Genomic DNA, 12565 nt, shown 5'->3' on the forward strand with positions numbered 1-12565 from the left:
CCTTTCCTGTTAGATTTGGAACAAGACAGGAATGCCTGCTTTCGTCACTATTATTTAATGTGGCACTGGAAGTTCTAGCTAGAGCAATCAGATAAGGAAAAGAAATAAAGGACATCCCAGTTGGAAAGGAAGAAGTCAAATTATCCTTGTTTTCAGATAATATGATCTTATACATGGAAAAACCTGAAGATTCCACCAGAAACCTATTTGAACTGATAAACAAATTCAGTAAAGCTGCAGGATACAAAATGAACACACAAAAACTAGTGGCACTGCTATATGCAAAGAGCAAACAATCTGAAAAAGAAATCAAAAAGTAATCCCATGTACAATAGCCACAAAATAAAATTAAGAACCTAAAAATTAACCAAAGATGTGAAAGATCTCTATGATAAAAACTATAAAACACTGATGAAAAAAATTGAAGAAGACATACAAAAAATCTAAAGACAGTCCATGCTCATGAATCGGAAGAATCAATATTGTTAAAATGTACGTACTACCCAATCTACAGATTTAATGCAATACTTATCAAAATACCAATAACATCCTTCACAGAAATAGAAAAACTAATCCTAAAATTTATACGGAACCACAAAAGACCCAGAATAGTCAAAGCTAGCCTGAGCAAAAAGAACAAAACAGGAGAAATCACATTACCTGACTTCAAATTATACTACACAGCTATAGTAACCAAAACAGCATGGGACTGTCATAAAAACAGACACATAGACCAATGGAACAGAATAGAGAAAGCAGAAATAAATCTATGCATCTACAGTGCACTTATTTTCAACAAAGACGCCAAGAACATACACTGGGGAAAAGACAGTCTCTTCTACAAATGGTACTGGGAAAACTGGATATCCATATGCAGGAGAATGAAACTAGACCCCTATTTCCCACCATATACAAAATCCAAATCAAAATGAAGTAAAGACTTAAATCTAAGACCTCAAACTATGAAACACTGGCTTGGACAAAAAATTCTTGAATAGTACCCCACAACCACAGGCAACCATAGCGAAAATGAACAAATGGGATCACATCAAGTTTAAAAAAGCTTCTACACAGTGAAGGAAAAACTAAAGCAAAGAAACAGCTCACAGAATGAGGGAAAATATTGACAAACTGCCCATCTGACAAGATAACCAGAATACATTAGGAGCTTAAATAACTCCATAGGAAAAAATCTAATAATCAGATTTTAAAATGGGCAAAATATTTGAATAGACATTTTTGAAAAGAAGACATACAAATGGCAAGCAGGCATATGAAAAGGTGCTCAACATCATTGATCTCAGTGAAATGCAAATCAAAACTACAATAAGACTTCATCTCATCCCAGTTAAAATGGCTTTTATCCAAAAGACAGGCAATAACAAATGGTGGTGAGAACATGGAGAAAAGGAAACCTTTGTACGCTGTTGGTAGGAATGTACATCAGTACAACCACTGTGGAGAAGTTTGGAGGTTCCTCACAAAACTAAAATAGAGCTACAATATGATCCATCGATCCCACTGCTGAGTATATGCCCAAAAGAAAGGAAATCAGTTTATTGAAGAGATATCCTCCATGCTGTTTGTTGCAGCATTGTTCACAATAGCCAAGATTTGGAAGCAACTTAAATGCTCATCAACAGATGATTGGATAAAACGTGTGATACATATACACAACGAAGTACTATTCAGTGATAAAAAAGAATGAGATCCTGTCATTTGCAACAACATGGAGGGAGCTGCAGGCCATTATGTTAAGTGAAATAAGTTAGACAAAAAGATAAACTTCATATGTTCTCATTTATTTGTGGGTGCTAAGAATGAAAATAATTGGCCCAGCACAGTGGCTCATGCCTGTAATCCCAACACTTTGGGAGGCCAAGACAGGTGGATCACTGGAGGCTAGGAGTTTGAGACCAGCCTGGCAAACATGGTGAAACCTCGCCTCTACTAAAAATACAAAAATCAGCAGGACATGGTGGTACAGGCCTGTAATCCCAGCTAATTGAGAGGCTGAGACACAAGAATCACTTCAACCTGGGAGGCAGAGGTTGCAGTGAGCCGGGATCACGCTACTGCACTCCAGCCTGAGCGACAGAAGTGAAAATATAATTGAACTCTCAGAGTTAGAGAGTTGAAAGATGGTTACCAGAGACTGGGAAGGGTAGTAGACAGGTGGAGAACAAGTGGAGATGATTAATGAGTACGAGAGAGAGAGAGAGAGAGAGAGAGAGAGAGAGAGAGAGAGAGACAATGAATAAAACCTAGTGTTTGATAGCACAACAGGGTGACTATAGCCAATTATATATATATATATATGGTTTTTTGGGGTTTTTTTTGTTGTTTGTTTTTTTTTTAGATGGAATCTTGCTCTCTCGCCCAGGTTAATGTTCAGGAGTGCTATCTCAGCTCACTGCAACCTCCATCTCCTGGGTTTAAGTGATTCTCCTGCCTGAGCCTCGAGAGTAGCTGGGATTACAGGTGCCCACCACCACTCCCGGCTAATTTTTGTATTTTTAGTAGAGACCGGGTTTCACCATCTTAGCCAGGCTGGTCTTGAATTCGTGACCTCAAGTGATCTATCTGCCAGTCTCAGCTTCCCAAAGTGCTGGGATTACAGGCATGAGCCACCGCACCTGGCCATTATTCATTTAAAAATCACTAAAATAATATGATTGGATTGTTTTTAGAGTTTTGTTTGTTTGTTTGTTTTTGAGATGGAGTTTCATTCTTGTTGCCCAGGCTGGAGTGCAATGGCGTGATCTCGGCTCACTGCAACCTCCACCTCCGGGGTTCAAGCCATTCTCCTGCCTCAGTCTCCCAAGTAGCTGGGATTACAGGCATCTGCCACCACGCTTGGCTTATTTTTGCATTTTTAGTAGAGACAGGGTTTCACCATGTTGGCCAGTCTGGTCTTAAATTCCTGACCTGAAGTGATCTACCTGCTTCAGCCTCCCAAAGTGCTGAGATTACAGGCATGAGCCACCACACCCTGCCATTATTCATTTAAAAATAACAAAGAGTATGATTGGATTGTTTGCAAAACAAATAATAAATGCTTGAGGGGATGGATACCCCATTTTCCATTACGTGATTATTGCTTATTTCGTGACCGTATCAAAGTATCTCATGTACCCCATAAATATACACACCTTCTATGTACCCACAAAAATTAAAAATAATAAAAAGATTTCCAGTAAATATTTAATATAAGTAGTCAGATTTTTTAGTAGTCATTAAGAAATACTAGGAATTATTTTGAGAAAAATGTATTGGAGACTTTTTTTCTTCATAACAAATAATTGTGTTGCTTTCAAAATTAAGCTATTTCAGTTGTTTATAGAGACAGGTCTCTTTCCACTTTATCCCAGGGGATTTCTGTCTTCATATGAAGGACTCCAGACACTTCTCATCAATCGTTTTCTTGACCTGTTTAAAGTTGATTTTGGGTGAAATTGGAAGCACAAAATTGCAGGCACATTTAACTAATAATTCAGCAACCTAATTACTTACAGAATTCAACTTCTGCCTCAGACATTATTTTGCATTACAAAATAAATTTTCAATGGTTTAGATTTAAGGAAACAGTTTCTCAGCCATGATCTTAAAACTTGGAATAAAAGTCCTAAAGTGACTGCATGTAAAAAATTCCATCCTGTTCAACATTAACCCTAACAACAGGGAAGTACAATAGAAATGAAAACCTTTTACCTCCTCTGTGAAATTCTCAACATTTTCTCATTGCTATGGGGATTTTCTTCGCTGAATGCATACACATGACTTTCAGTTAGTGCTTCCCTGTGGCAAGCTTTCATGATATTTTTCTCTGGTGTTCCAAGGCTAAAACTTTTAGTTTAACTCCTCACCATTAAAAACAAAATCGAATACAGATTTCTGTTTTTAAGTTTATATGTTTCTAGAGCAATGTGTAATTTATTAGTTCAGTAATCTCTCATTTCTGTAAGCAAGACTGAAAAGAATGAGAATTTTGTAATTAGGAAATTCAGTAACTAACCTTATTGAATACTAGAAAGCACAAAATGAGAAAGCTTGCACTGTTTTTGGCTCCTTAAATCCAGCATTTTTTTCAATGATTCATTGGCAACACCCAGTCAACAACTGTTTTCTGGTATGAAAGGCATCCTTTTACTTTAACATGTTGTCAGGAATAACATGTTCAAAACCTAAACTCTCTGTTTTAATTATCAAATACTAATTTGCTCATGTATTGTGTTGTACAATTTCTGGACCATTTTCCTTCAAAATCTAATCATAAAAATAAACTAGCAACATATATGACTACCTCTGCAGTCACACACATTTGAGTTCAGTTCTATAATGCTTATAAATGGGCAATTAACACTTTTGCATACTCAATTTAAGAGAGCCAGTTTAATGTGATGCTAGTTATTAATCTTTTGTCACAATTCATTTTATTTTAATGCTGGCATCAAGCAAAGACATCAGATGACAACATTTATTGAAAAAGATACTTGTGGCCACTGTAGGAAAGATTTAATAGTTACACACACACACACACACACACACATATCTATAACAGAGTGATGAGTGTAATGAAAAATGTTAAATCCTCACATTGTAGTGATAAGTTAATTTTTCTCTGCTGCAGTACAAATAATGGCATAAAACAAATTTGCCCTTGTCTGTGTGCTAACAGAGTTTCATATTCATACACCATATACACGATAATTAGTGACACCTTACACTCTCAAGAATCTTAGAGTGTAGAAAACAAGTGGAATAAAAGAATATTATCTAATGCAATTTAAATGCACATGTGATAAAATGGTTGCTTTTAGTATAGCATGCATGGAATGAGATCTTCAAAATTTCTTGGTAGCAGGTGCTAGATATATAAATATACATCCAGAACTTTATATTTGGCTTCTTCCTATTTGTTTCCCTTTCTCTGTTACACTTCTTTTTTAAAGACATTGACCTTATTGCTATTCAATAGTAAGTTACCTGAAGTGATTTTCATGTTCTTCAGATTCAAATTACAAATGTATAGCTATTTTGTGCTTCCATAACATTCATCTATCCACCTAGAATACTTCCTTATGAAGGGGGAGTTGTTTATTCTAAAATAGATAGCTTTCTTTTGATAAAAACAAGCAATGGGGAAAGGATTCCCTATTTAATAAATGGCACTGGGATAACTAGTTAGCCATATGCAGAAGATTAAAACCAGACCCCTTCCTTACACCATGTACAAAAATCAACTCAAGATGGATTAAAGAGAAATGTAAAACCCAAAACTATAAGAACCCTGGAAAGCAACCTAGGCAATATCATTTGGGAAATAGGAACCTGGCAAAGATTTTATAATGAAGACTCCAAAAGCAATTGTAACAAAAGCAAAAATTGACAAATGGAATCCAATTAAACTTAAGAGCTTATGCACAGCAAAATAAAGTATCAACAGTAAGGGAAATGGTGAGTAAATTTAATGTGGTATCTTAAAAAGAGTATTAGGTAACAACCAAGGAAACCTAAATAAGTATGGACTTTAGTTAATCATAATGTATATTAATAAACCACTAATCTGCTTTCTGTCTTTAAAGATTTATGTATTCTGGGTATTTCATGTAAATGCAATTATATAATATGTAACGTTTCATGTATAGCTTCTTTAACATAATATTTTCAAAGTTCATCCAAATTGCAGCATGTGACAGTACTTCATTTCTTTTTATGGCTGAATAATATTCCGTTGTATGGCTGTGCCACATTTTGTTTTTCTATTCATCAGTTGATGAATATTTAGGTTGTTTTAATGTTTTGGCTTTTGTGAATATTGTTGCTATAAACATTCATGTAAAAGTAAAAACAAGAAGAAACTATCAACAAAGTAAACAGACAAACTACAAAATGGGAGAAAATATTTGCAAACTATGCATCTAACAAAGGTCTAATAGCCAACATCTTTAAGGAACTTAAACAAATTTACAAGAGAAAAACAAAAACTCCATTAAAAAGTGAGTAAAGGACATGAACAATTTTCAAAAGAAGACATACATGTTGCCAACAAGCACATGAAAAAAATCTCATCACTGATCATTAGAGAAATGCAAATCAAAACCACAATGAGATACCATCTCCTACCAGTCAGAATGGTTATTATTAAAAAGTCAAAAAATAACAGATGTTGGTGAGGTTGCAGAGCAAATGGACCACTTATACACTGTTGGTGGGAGAGTAAATTAGTTCAAACCTTGTGGAAAGCTGTGGGTGATTTCTCAAAGAACTAAAAACAGAACTATCATTCAACTCAGCAATCCCATTACTGGGTATATACCCAAAGGAATAGAAGTCATTCTACCAAAAAGACATTTACACTTCTATGTTTATTGCTGCACTACTCACAATAGCAAAACCATGGAATCAACCTAAATGCTCATAAATGGTAGACTGGATAAAGAGTCTACCACGGAATACTATGCAGCCATAAAAAGAATGAGATCATGTACTTTGTAGGAACATGGATGGAGCTGGAGGCCATTATCCTTAGCAAACTAATGCAGGAACAGAAAATCAAATATCACATGTTCTCACTTATAAGTGAAAGCTGACTGATGAGAACACATGGACACAAAGAGGGGACAACAGACACTGGGGTCTACTTGACGGTGGAGAGTGGGAGGAGGAAGAGGAGCTGAAAAAATAACTATTGGTACTACGCTTAGTACCTGGGGTGACGAATAATCTGTACAACAAACCCCCATGGCATGAGTTTACCTATATAACAAACCTGTACAAGTACCCCTGAGCCTAAAATAAAAGTTAAAAAGTATAAAATAGATAACTTTTTTTGCTATAAGAACTCCATCTATTTGATTATTTTGTATATAAAATTCATTGCCTAGTACATTATCTTCTGATTATAAGCTCTATGAAGGATATATTTTGTGCAGTATACTTTTGACACATTACTTATTGACTCCTGAGACTCATGATCTGCTCTTAAATAGGATAACTGCATGTTTTTTTTCTTTCCCTAGACTAGCTACAAAGGGCATTTTTTTATTTTGCAAGGTTCGAGAAATGAAATATGCCAGATAATCAAATAGACATTTCTTCATTTGTTTTATTTTGAAGAATTATAATACTGCTTTCTAATCTGTACCACTATCTTACATGCTCAATGATTAAGAAGACTTACTCCGATGAGGTAACGCTGCACAGAAACTTTCAAATAAATTTTACTTAACAAGCTCCAGCCAGCTTGCTAGTGCTCTCAGGGCTCAGAACATGATATCCCAAAGTATGGCACATTGGCATGCTGAGTATTTTGAACCAAAGGAGATTGAAAGGCCTTGGAAGAAAATTTTCTATGATCTTCTCCTGCCCTCCTGTCTCTTTCCCCTTGTTCTCCCCAGAAACAGGCCATAGAAGCCAAAATTACTCTTTCAAAGTCAATAATAGACTTGACTATGACTTGAGTCATAGAAACTAGAACCTCTCTCCCTCAAAGCAAGCCATAAAGTCTAGAAAGGTCTTTCCCCTCTCCCTTTTCCCTTCAAGATCTTCATTCCAGAGGGGTGTTATCCATACCTCAGAGGAAGGAATGCTACACAGACAGGCCAAGGAGAATCTGTACAGAAAGGCCTTGCTATGTTTCTCCCACCAGTCTATGATCATTAGATCATATCCTTTATCCAATCACATTCCTACATGGCTCTCCTTTCTTCATCGAACCTACAACAGTTTTCCCTGGGCCTTTAGGTCTTCATTTCTGAGGCTCTTGTATCACGTAAAACTTAGATTAAATAAATTTGCTATGCTTTTTTCTTATTAACCTGTCTTTTGTTATAGGAGTGTTGACCATGACCCTTATGATGAGTGAGGACAGGGAGCATACCTTTCACCCATGCAGTGCCACACAGGCAGGGTCTGCTCTAATTGTTTACTACTGTACAACATCTAGAAATAAGTCTGGTACATAAAAGGAGATCAAAGAAGGCTTTTGGTGTACATCCATTAGGGGAACTAGATAGCACAATCCAATGTAGTTATGATTGACTCACTTAGCTCTCCCTTCATTAGAGGCTCTTTTAGGACTGATGAGAATGTTCACTGGCCTATAAAAGGCTTGAACCAAGAGTTCCACCTCAGTTTGGAGGCAAACCATGTGTTTTGCTTTTAACCGGCTTCTGAAAAGTCTAGTCTTCTCATAATGATATGGTAAGTTAAACTGGAATGCAGCAGAACTTCAATTCTGACAAAACTATTTGTTCTACATTGACCTGTACAAGCATGCCTTATAACTAATCTCAGGAATTAAAAAGATCATCAAAAGCCAAAGTCGATAATAATATTATTCTTTTCATCAAAATGATATTTGTAAATCATTTTTAATGATATAGGAAAATACTTTTATTTCAAATAACATGGGAAAATTAGGATAGCATATAATCACAACTACTTTTTAATTATTAGAAAAATACACCAAGGAAAGACAGCAAAATAACAACTGATTTTCTTTGGATGGTAGGATTATTGGTAAGCATTTTTCTTATGTATACCTTCCCATATCTCACAATTTTTGAAAACAAGAAATAGGTACTATTTGTGTAAGTAAAAACCTTCATGCTTAAAATGTTATAAAATCACTCTTAATTTTCCGTATATTTCATTTCTAGCTAATTGCTGCAATCACTTCGGTAGTTTAAGATGTATATTTTCATAAATTATTTGAATTAGAACATAATTCTGTTTGAAGACATGTGTGTCAATGCTGTTATGAAAATAGAAAGAAAGCCTACACTAGAACTTTCCTCCAGAAAAAAAAAAGATATACACTTGGAAATGCCAATGTATTTCTTTGAGTTATATCTTTTAAAAATAAATGCATGTGAATATCTCATCTCTGTTCTATGTTTCCCCATATTAACCTGAATTCATTGTGAATATTAACTATAACTTCATGTGGGTTTTTTGGGAAGAATTTAAGAATTACTTTTTAAAATTATTTTTAGAAAAGAAACTACTATTTGTGGTTGCTAAATGTTTCAGTTCCCAGAGTTGGAAATATCAATTAAGTTTTAGAACAAATTCCCTTTGTTTTGGGAAATTCACCAGGATGGAACTTTTAATTACATAAAAGTACCTATCATTGTTCCTGGAGAAAATTGTGAAGTCTCCACAAATTTGAATGTAGTAATATAAATGGCTGCATTTTTAGGCAGACTATAGACCTGCAGAGTTAGAGAACTGTTTTCCGAAAATATGGACACAAACAGAATGTCAGTGGCCTCCATGTTAAGACTGAATTATCCAAAAACTTGGGAAGGACATTTTCAACCACTATAATTGCATCATCTAACCCTTGACTGTCAACCCATGCCTGGTTTCTTCTGCTAAAAGAACAGGTACCTATTTTCAATATCAGTCTAGGTGGGGCAAGAATTGATGGGCCTGGTCCTTGGGGCATTTCTGAAATATAGGACCAAAGAATAGGGGTCTTGAAGTGAAGGAACATGGAAATTTCTCCTTGGCTGGAGTAGTGCACTGGTGTCTAGACACACAGGAATCTGCATAGAGCCAGGCTACAACCCCAACACTGTATTCTAATGTCCATGGTAAATTACTGAGGTACCAGAGTTTATCTCCCAAACAGTAAAGCATCATTGTCCCTTACTTTGCTGAGATTTGGAAAGTTTAAGAGAAAGGGTATGTCTATACTAGGAACAAAACAGTGTGTTGTGAACAGTATCAGTTTTCACTTAGAAATGGCCAAAGGTGACTTGGAGAGTTCTGTAGGGCAGAGTGGTCACCAAGATGGGTTAGAGGGATGTGGTAGCATTCTCTAAGGATTCCCAGAAATACTTGAGAGAAATCCTAGAAAGGAGATGTCAGATTTAAATAGTCTGCTCAAGTGTTAATGGCCAATCATAATGGCTTAAACAGTAAAAGTAATGTAACTCCAAGCTAGATAAGGGTCTGCTGTCTATGCATGTATAATCTAGTATTTATAATACATTAAAACACAGTTTGGGACTTTCAGTCAATCAGATACCAATTTTGAGTTCTCAGTTTAAGTTGTTAAAATGTGTTTATCAAACACTTCACCAAAAATATCCTTCACATTGTGTTTTCAACTCCACCTAATTTCTGATTTTTTTTCTCTTGACCTAAGAAATTATCACTCCATTCTTGTAAGTCTCATTGTTAGTTCTTTTTTAAAAATTTTTTAAATTATTATACTTTACATTCTGGGGTATACGTGCAGAATGTGCAGGTTTGTTACATAGGTATACATGAGCCTTGGTGGTTTGCTGCATCCATCAACCTATCATCTACATTAGGTATTTCTCCTAATGCTATCCCTCCCCCAACCCCCACCCCACAACAGGCTCCAGTGTGTGATGTGTCCCTCCCTGTGTCCATGTGTTCTCATTGTTCAACTACCACTTATGGGTGACAACATGCGGTGTTTGGTTTTCTCTTCTTGTGTTAATTTGCTGAGAATGATGGTTTCCAGCTTAATCCATGTCCCTGCAAAGGACATGAACTCATCCTTTTTATGGCTGCATAGTATTTATACTTTCTTCTCCTCCAAGCTAACATTCCCTTTTTATTTACAGGGAAAGAATTCGGAGAACACACCTGTTTTGAAGAACAGACTAAGTCACTCCAAATAATAAGATAGGATAAGTCAACCTTATACTCCTGTTGGGCTTCAAGAGGCATCCATATGTTGTCAAAATCCTATGGACTCAGCACACTTCTGAGGAAAGTGGACTGAATCACTGTCTCCTGCATAAGCATCATGGCTCCCACCACATGGTTTCAGTGTAAACAACCCTGCAACCCTGGTCACTACCTCCAGGACAGTCTAGCCCTCAGGTGGAGCCAGAGATAAATAGTGGCAAGTGTCCGAGAACCACTGAACCAGCAGAAGCATCCAGATTCCCTGTTCATGTTGTTTGACCAGATTGGCTTCTCTTCTCAAAGAGCAGATGAAGGGATCCTTCATTATTCTCCCACCGACACCTGCAGTCCAGGTGGCATCACCAGTCAGGCAGGGGACCAGTAGCGGACCCCATTTCTCTGCCTTATTTCCAAACCAGGTAGTCTGGAAAGTCTGAAAAGTGCTGTTATTATTTTTATTTTGGAGGAAGGAGTGCATACAAGGGTTTTGTGGGTGGAGCAGGTGCAATCCTGGGCCTGTAAGAACGCTGTATTTGCCTCTTTCCTTCCCTTCCCAGGGGACTATAACTGTCCTTACCAGGGAATATCTAGTCCAGTCCCTTAAGGCTGAAAGCTGGACTCCAAATTGTCAGGGTGCAGTTCACCGATGGGTGTTCCAGGGCTGTGCCCGGAGACACAGAGGTCAGGGGCCTCTTGGCAGTACCACATCAGGGGAAATCCAACTCCAGTGCGAGCAACTGGGAATCAGAAGCCATGTTGAGTAGGATGGCCAGCCGGAAGGAGGGAGCAGGTGAGAGGGCAGAAGAGGATGGTGAGGGGCGATAATGGACAGGCAGAGGGTAGCTCTTGGTGGGAGTGAGTGTGGCAGTTAGTCCCCATGGCCTGGATCATTTCAGTGGAAAATCTTTAATACTGCATTACTGCCTCCGATGTGAGTTATTCAAATGGTGGTGGTCCCTGGATCTGTGAGCCGGTGGCGGCTTTCCAGCTTTCCCTTTCTCTCTTTCTCTCTCTTTCTCTCTCTCTTTCTCTTTTTCTTTCTTGCAAGATAGAGTTTCACTCTTGTTGCCCAGGCTGGAGTGCAGTGGTACTATCTCAGCTCACTGCAAGCTCCACCTCTGGGCTCAAGCGATTCTCCTGCCTCAGTTTCCCTCCCTCCTTCCCTTCATCCCTCCCTCTCTTCCTTTCTCTCTTTCTTTCTCTCCTTCCTTCCTTCCCCCTTCCTTCCTTCCTTCCTCCTTCCCTCCTTCCTTCCTTCCTTCCTTCCTTCCTTCCTTCCTTCCTTCCTTCCTTCCTTCCTTCCTTCCTTCCTTCCTTTCTTTCTTTCTTTCTTTCTTTCTTTCTTTCTTTCTTTCTTTCTTTCTTTCTTTCTTTCTCTTTCTTTTTTCTTCTTTCCTTCTTTCCTTCTTTCTTTTTCTTTCTTTCTCTTTTTTTGGGAGTCTCACTCTGTCGCCCAGGCTGGAGTGCAGTAACTCAATCTCGGCTCACTGCGACCTTCACCTCCCAGGTTCAAGCGATTCTCCTGCCTCAGCCTCCCAAGTAGCTGGGACTACAGGCATGCACCAGTGGTAGCTTTCTAAGGCTCCTCAGGCTCACCCTGTAGGAAGCTGGCACATTTCCCACAGAACTCAAAGGTGGCTGCTACACAAACACTTAGACCAAGCGGGGTACCTCTTCCTGGGGTCACTAACAAGCTGGCTTGCCTCACAGTTAGGGACTGCAACTGCTGCCCATCCTGTGAAGTGTGGAATTCCACTTCCTCAGATGTCAGGATCTTTCCGGTGTGGAAACAGCCTCGTATCTGTGTGTCACTCCAATACTGCCCAGTCTTGTCTTTTTGGGGGGTCCCACTAAGGGGAAGCGGCGACGAGCGTAGAGGAGGAGAGAGAAG

The sequence above is a fragment of the Chlorocebus sabaeus genome, chromosome 13 (assembly GCF_047675955.1).
Source record: "Chlorocebus sabaeus isolate Y175 chromosome 13, mChlSab1.0.hap1, whole genome shotgun sequence".
NCBI lineage: Eukaryota > Metazoa > Chordata > Mammalia > Primates > Cercopithecidae > Chlorocebus > Chlorocebus sabaeus.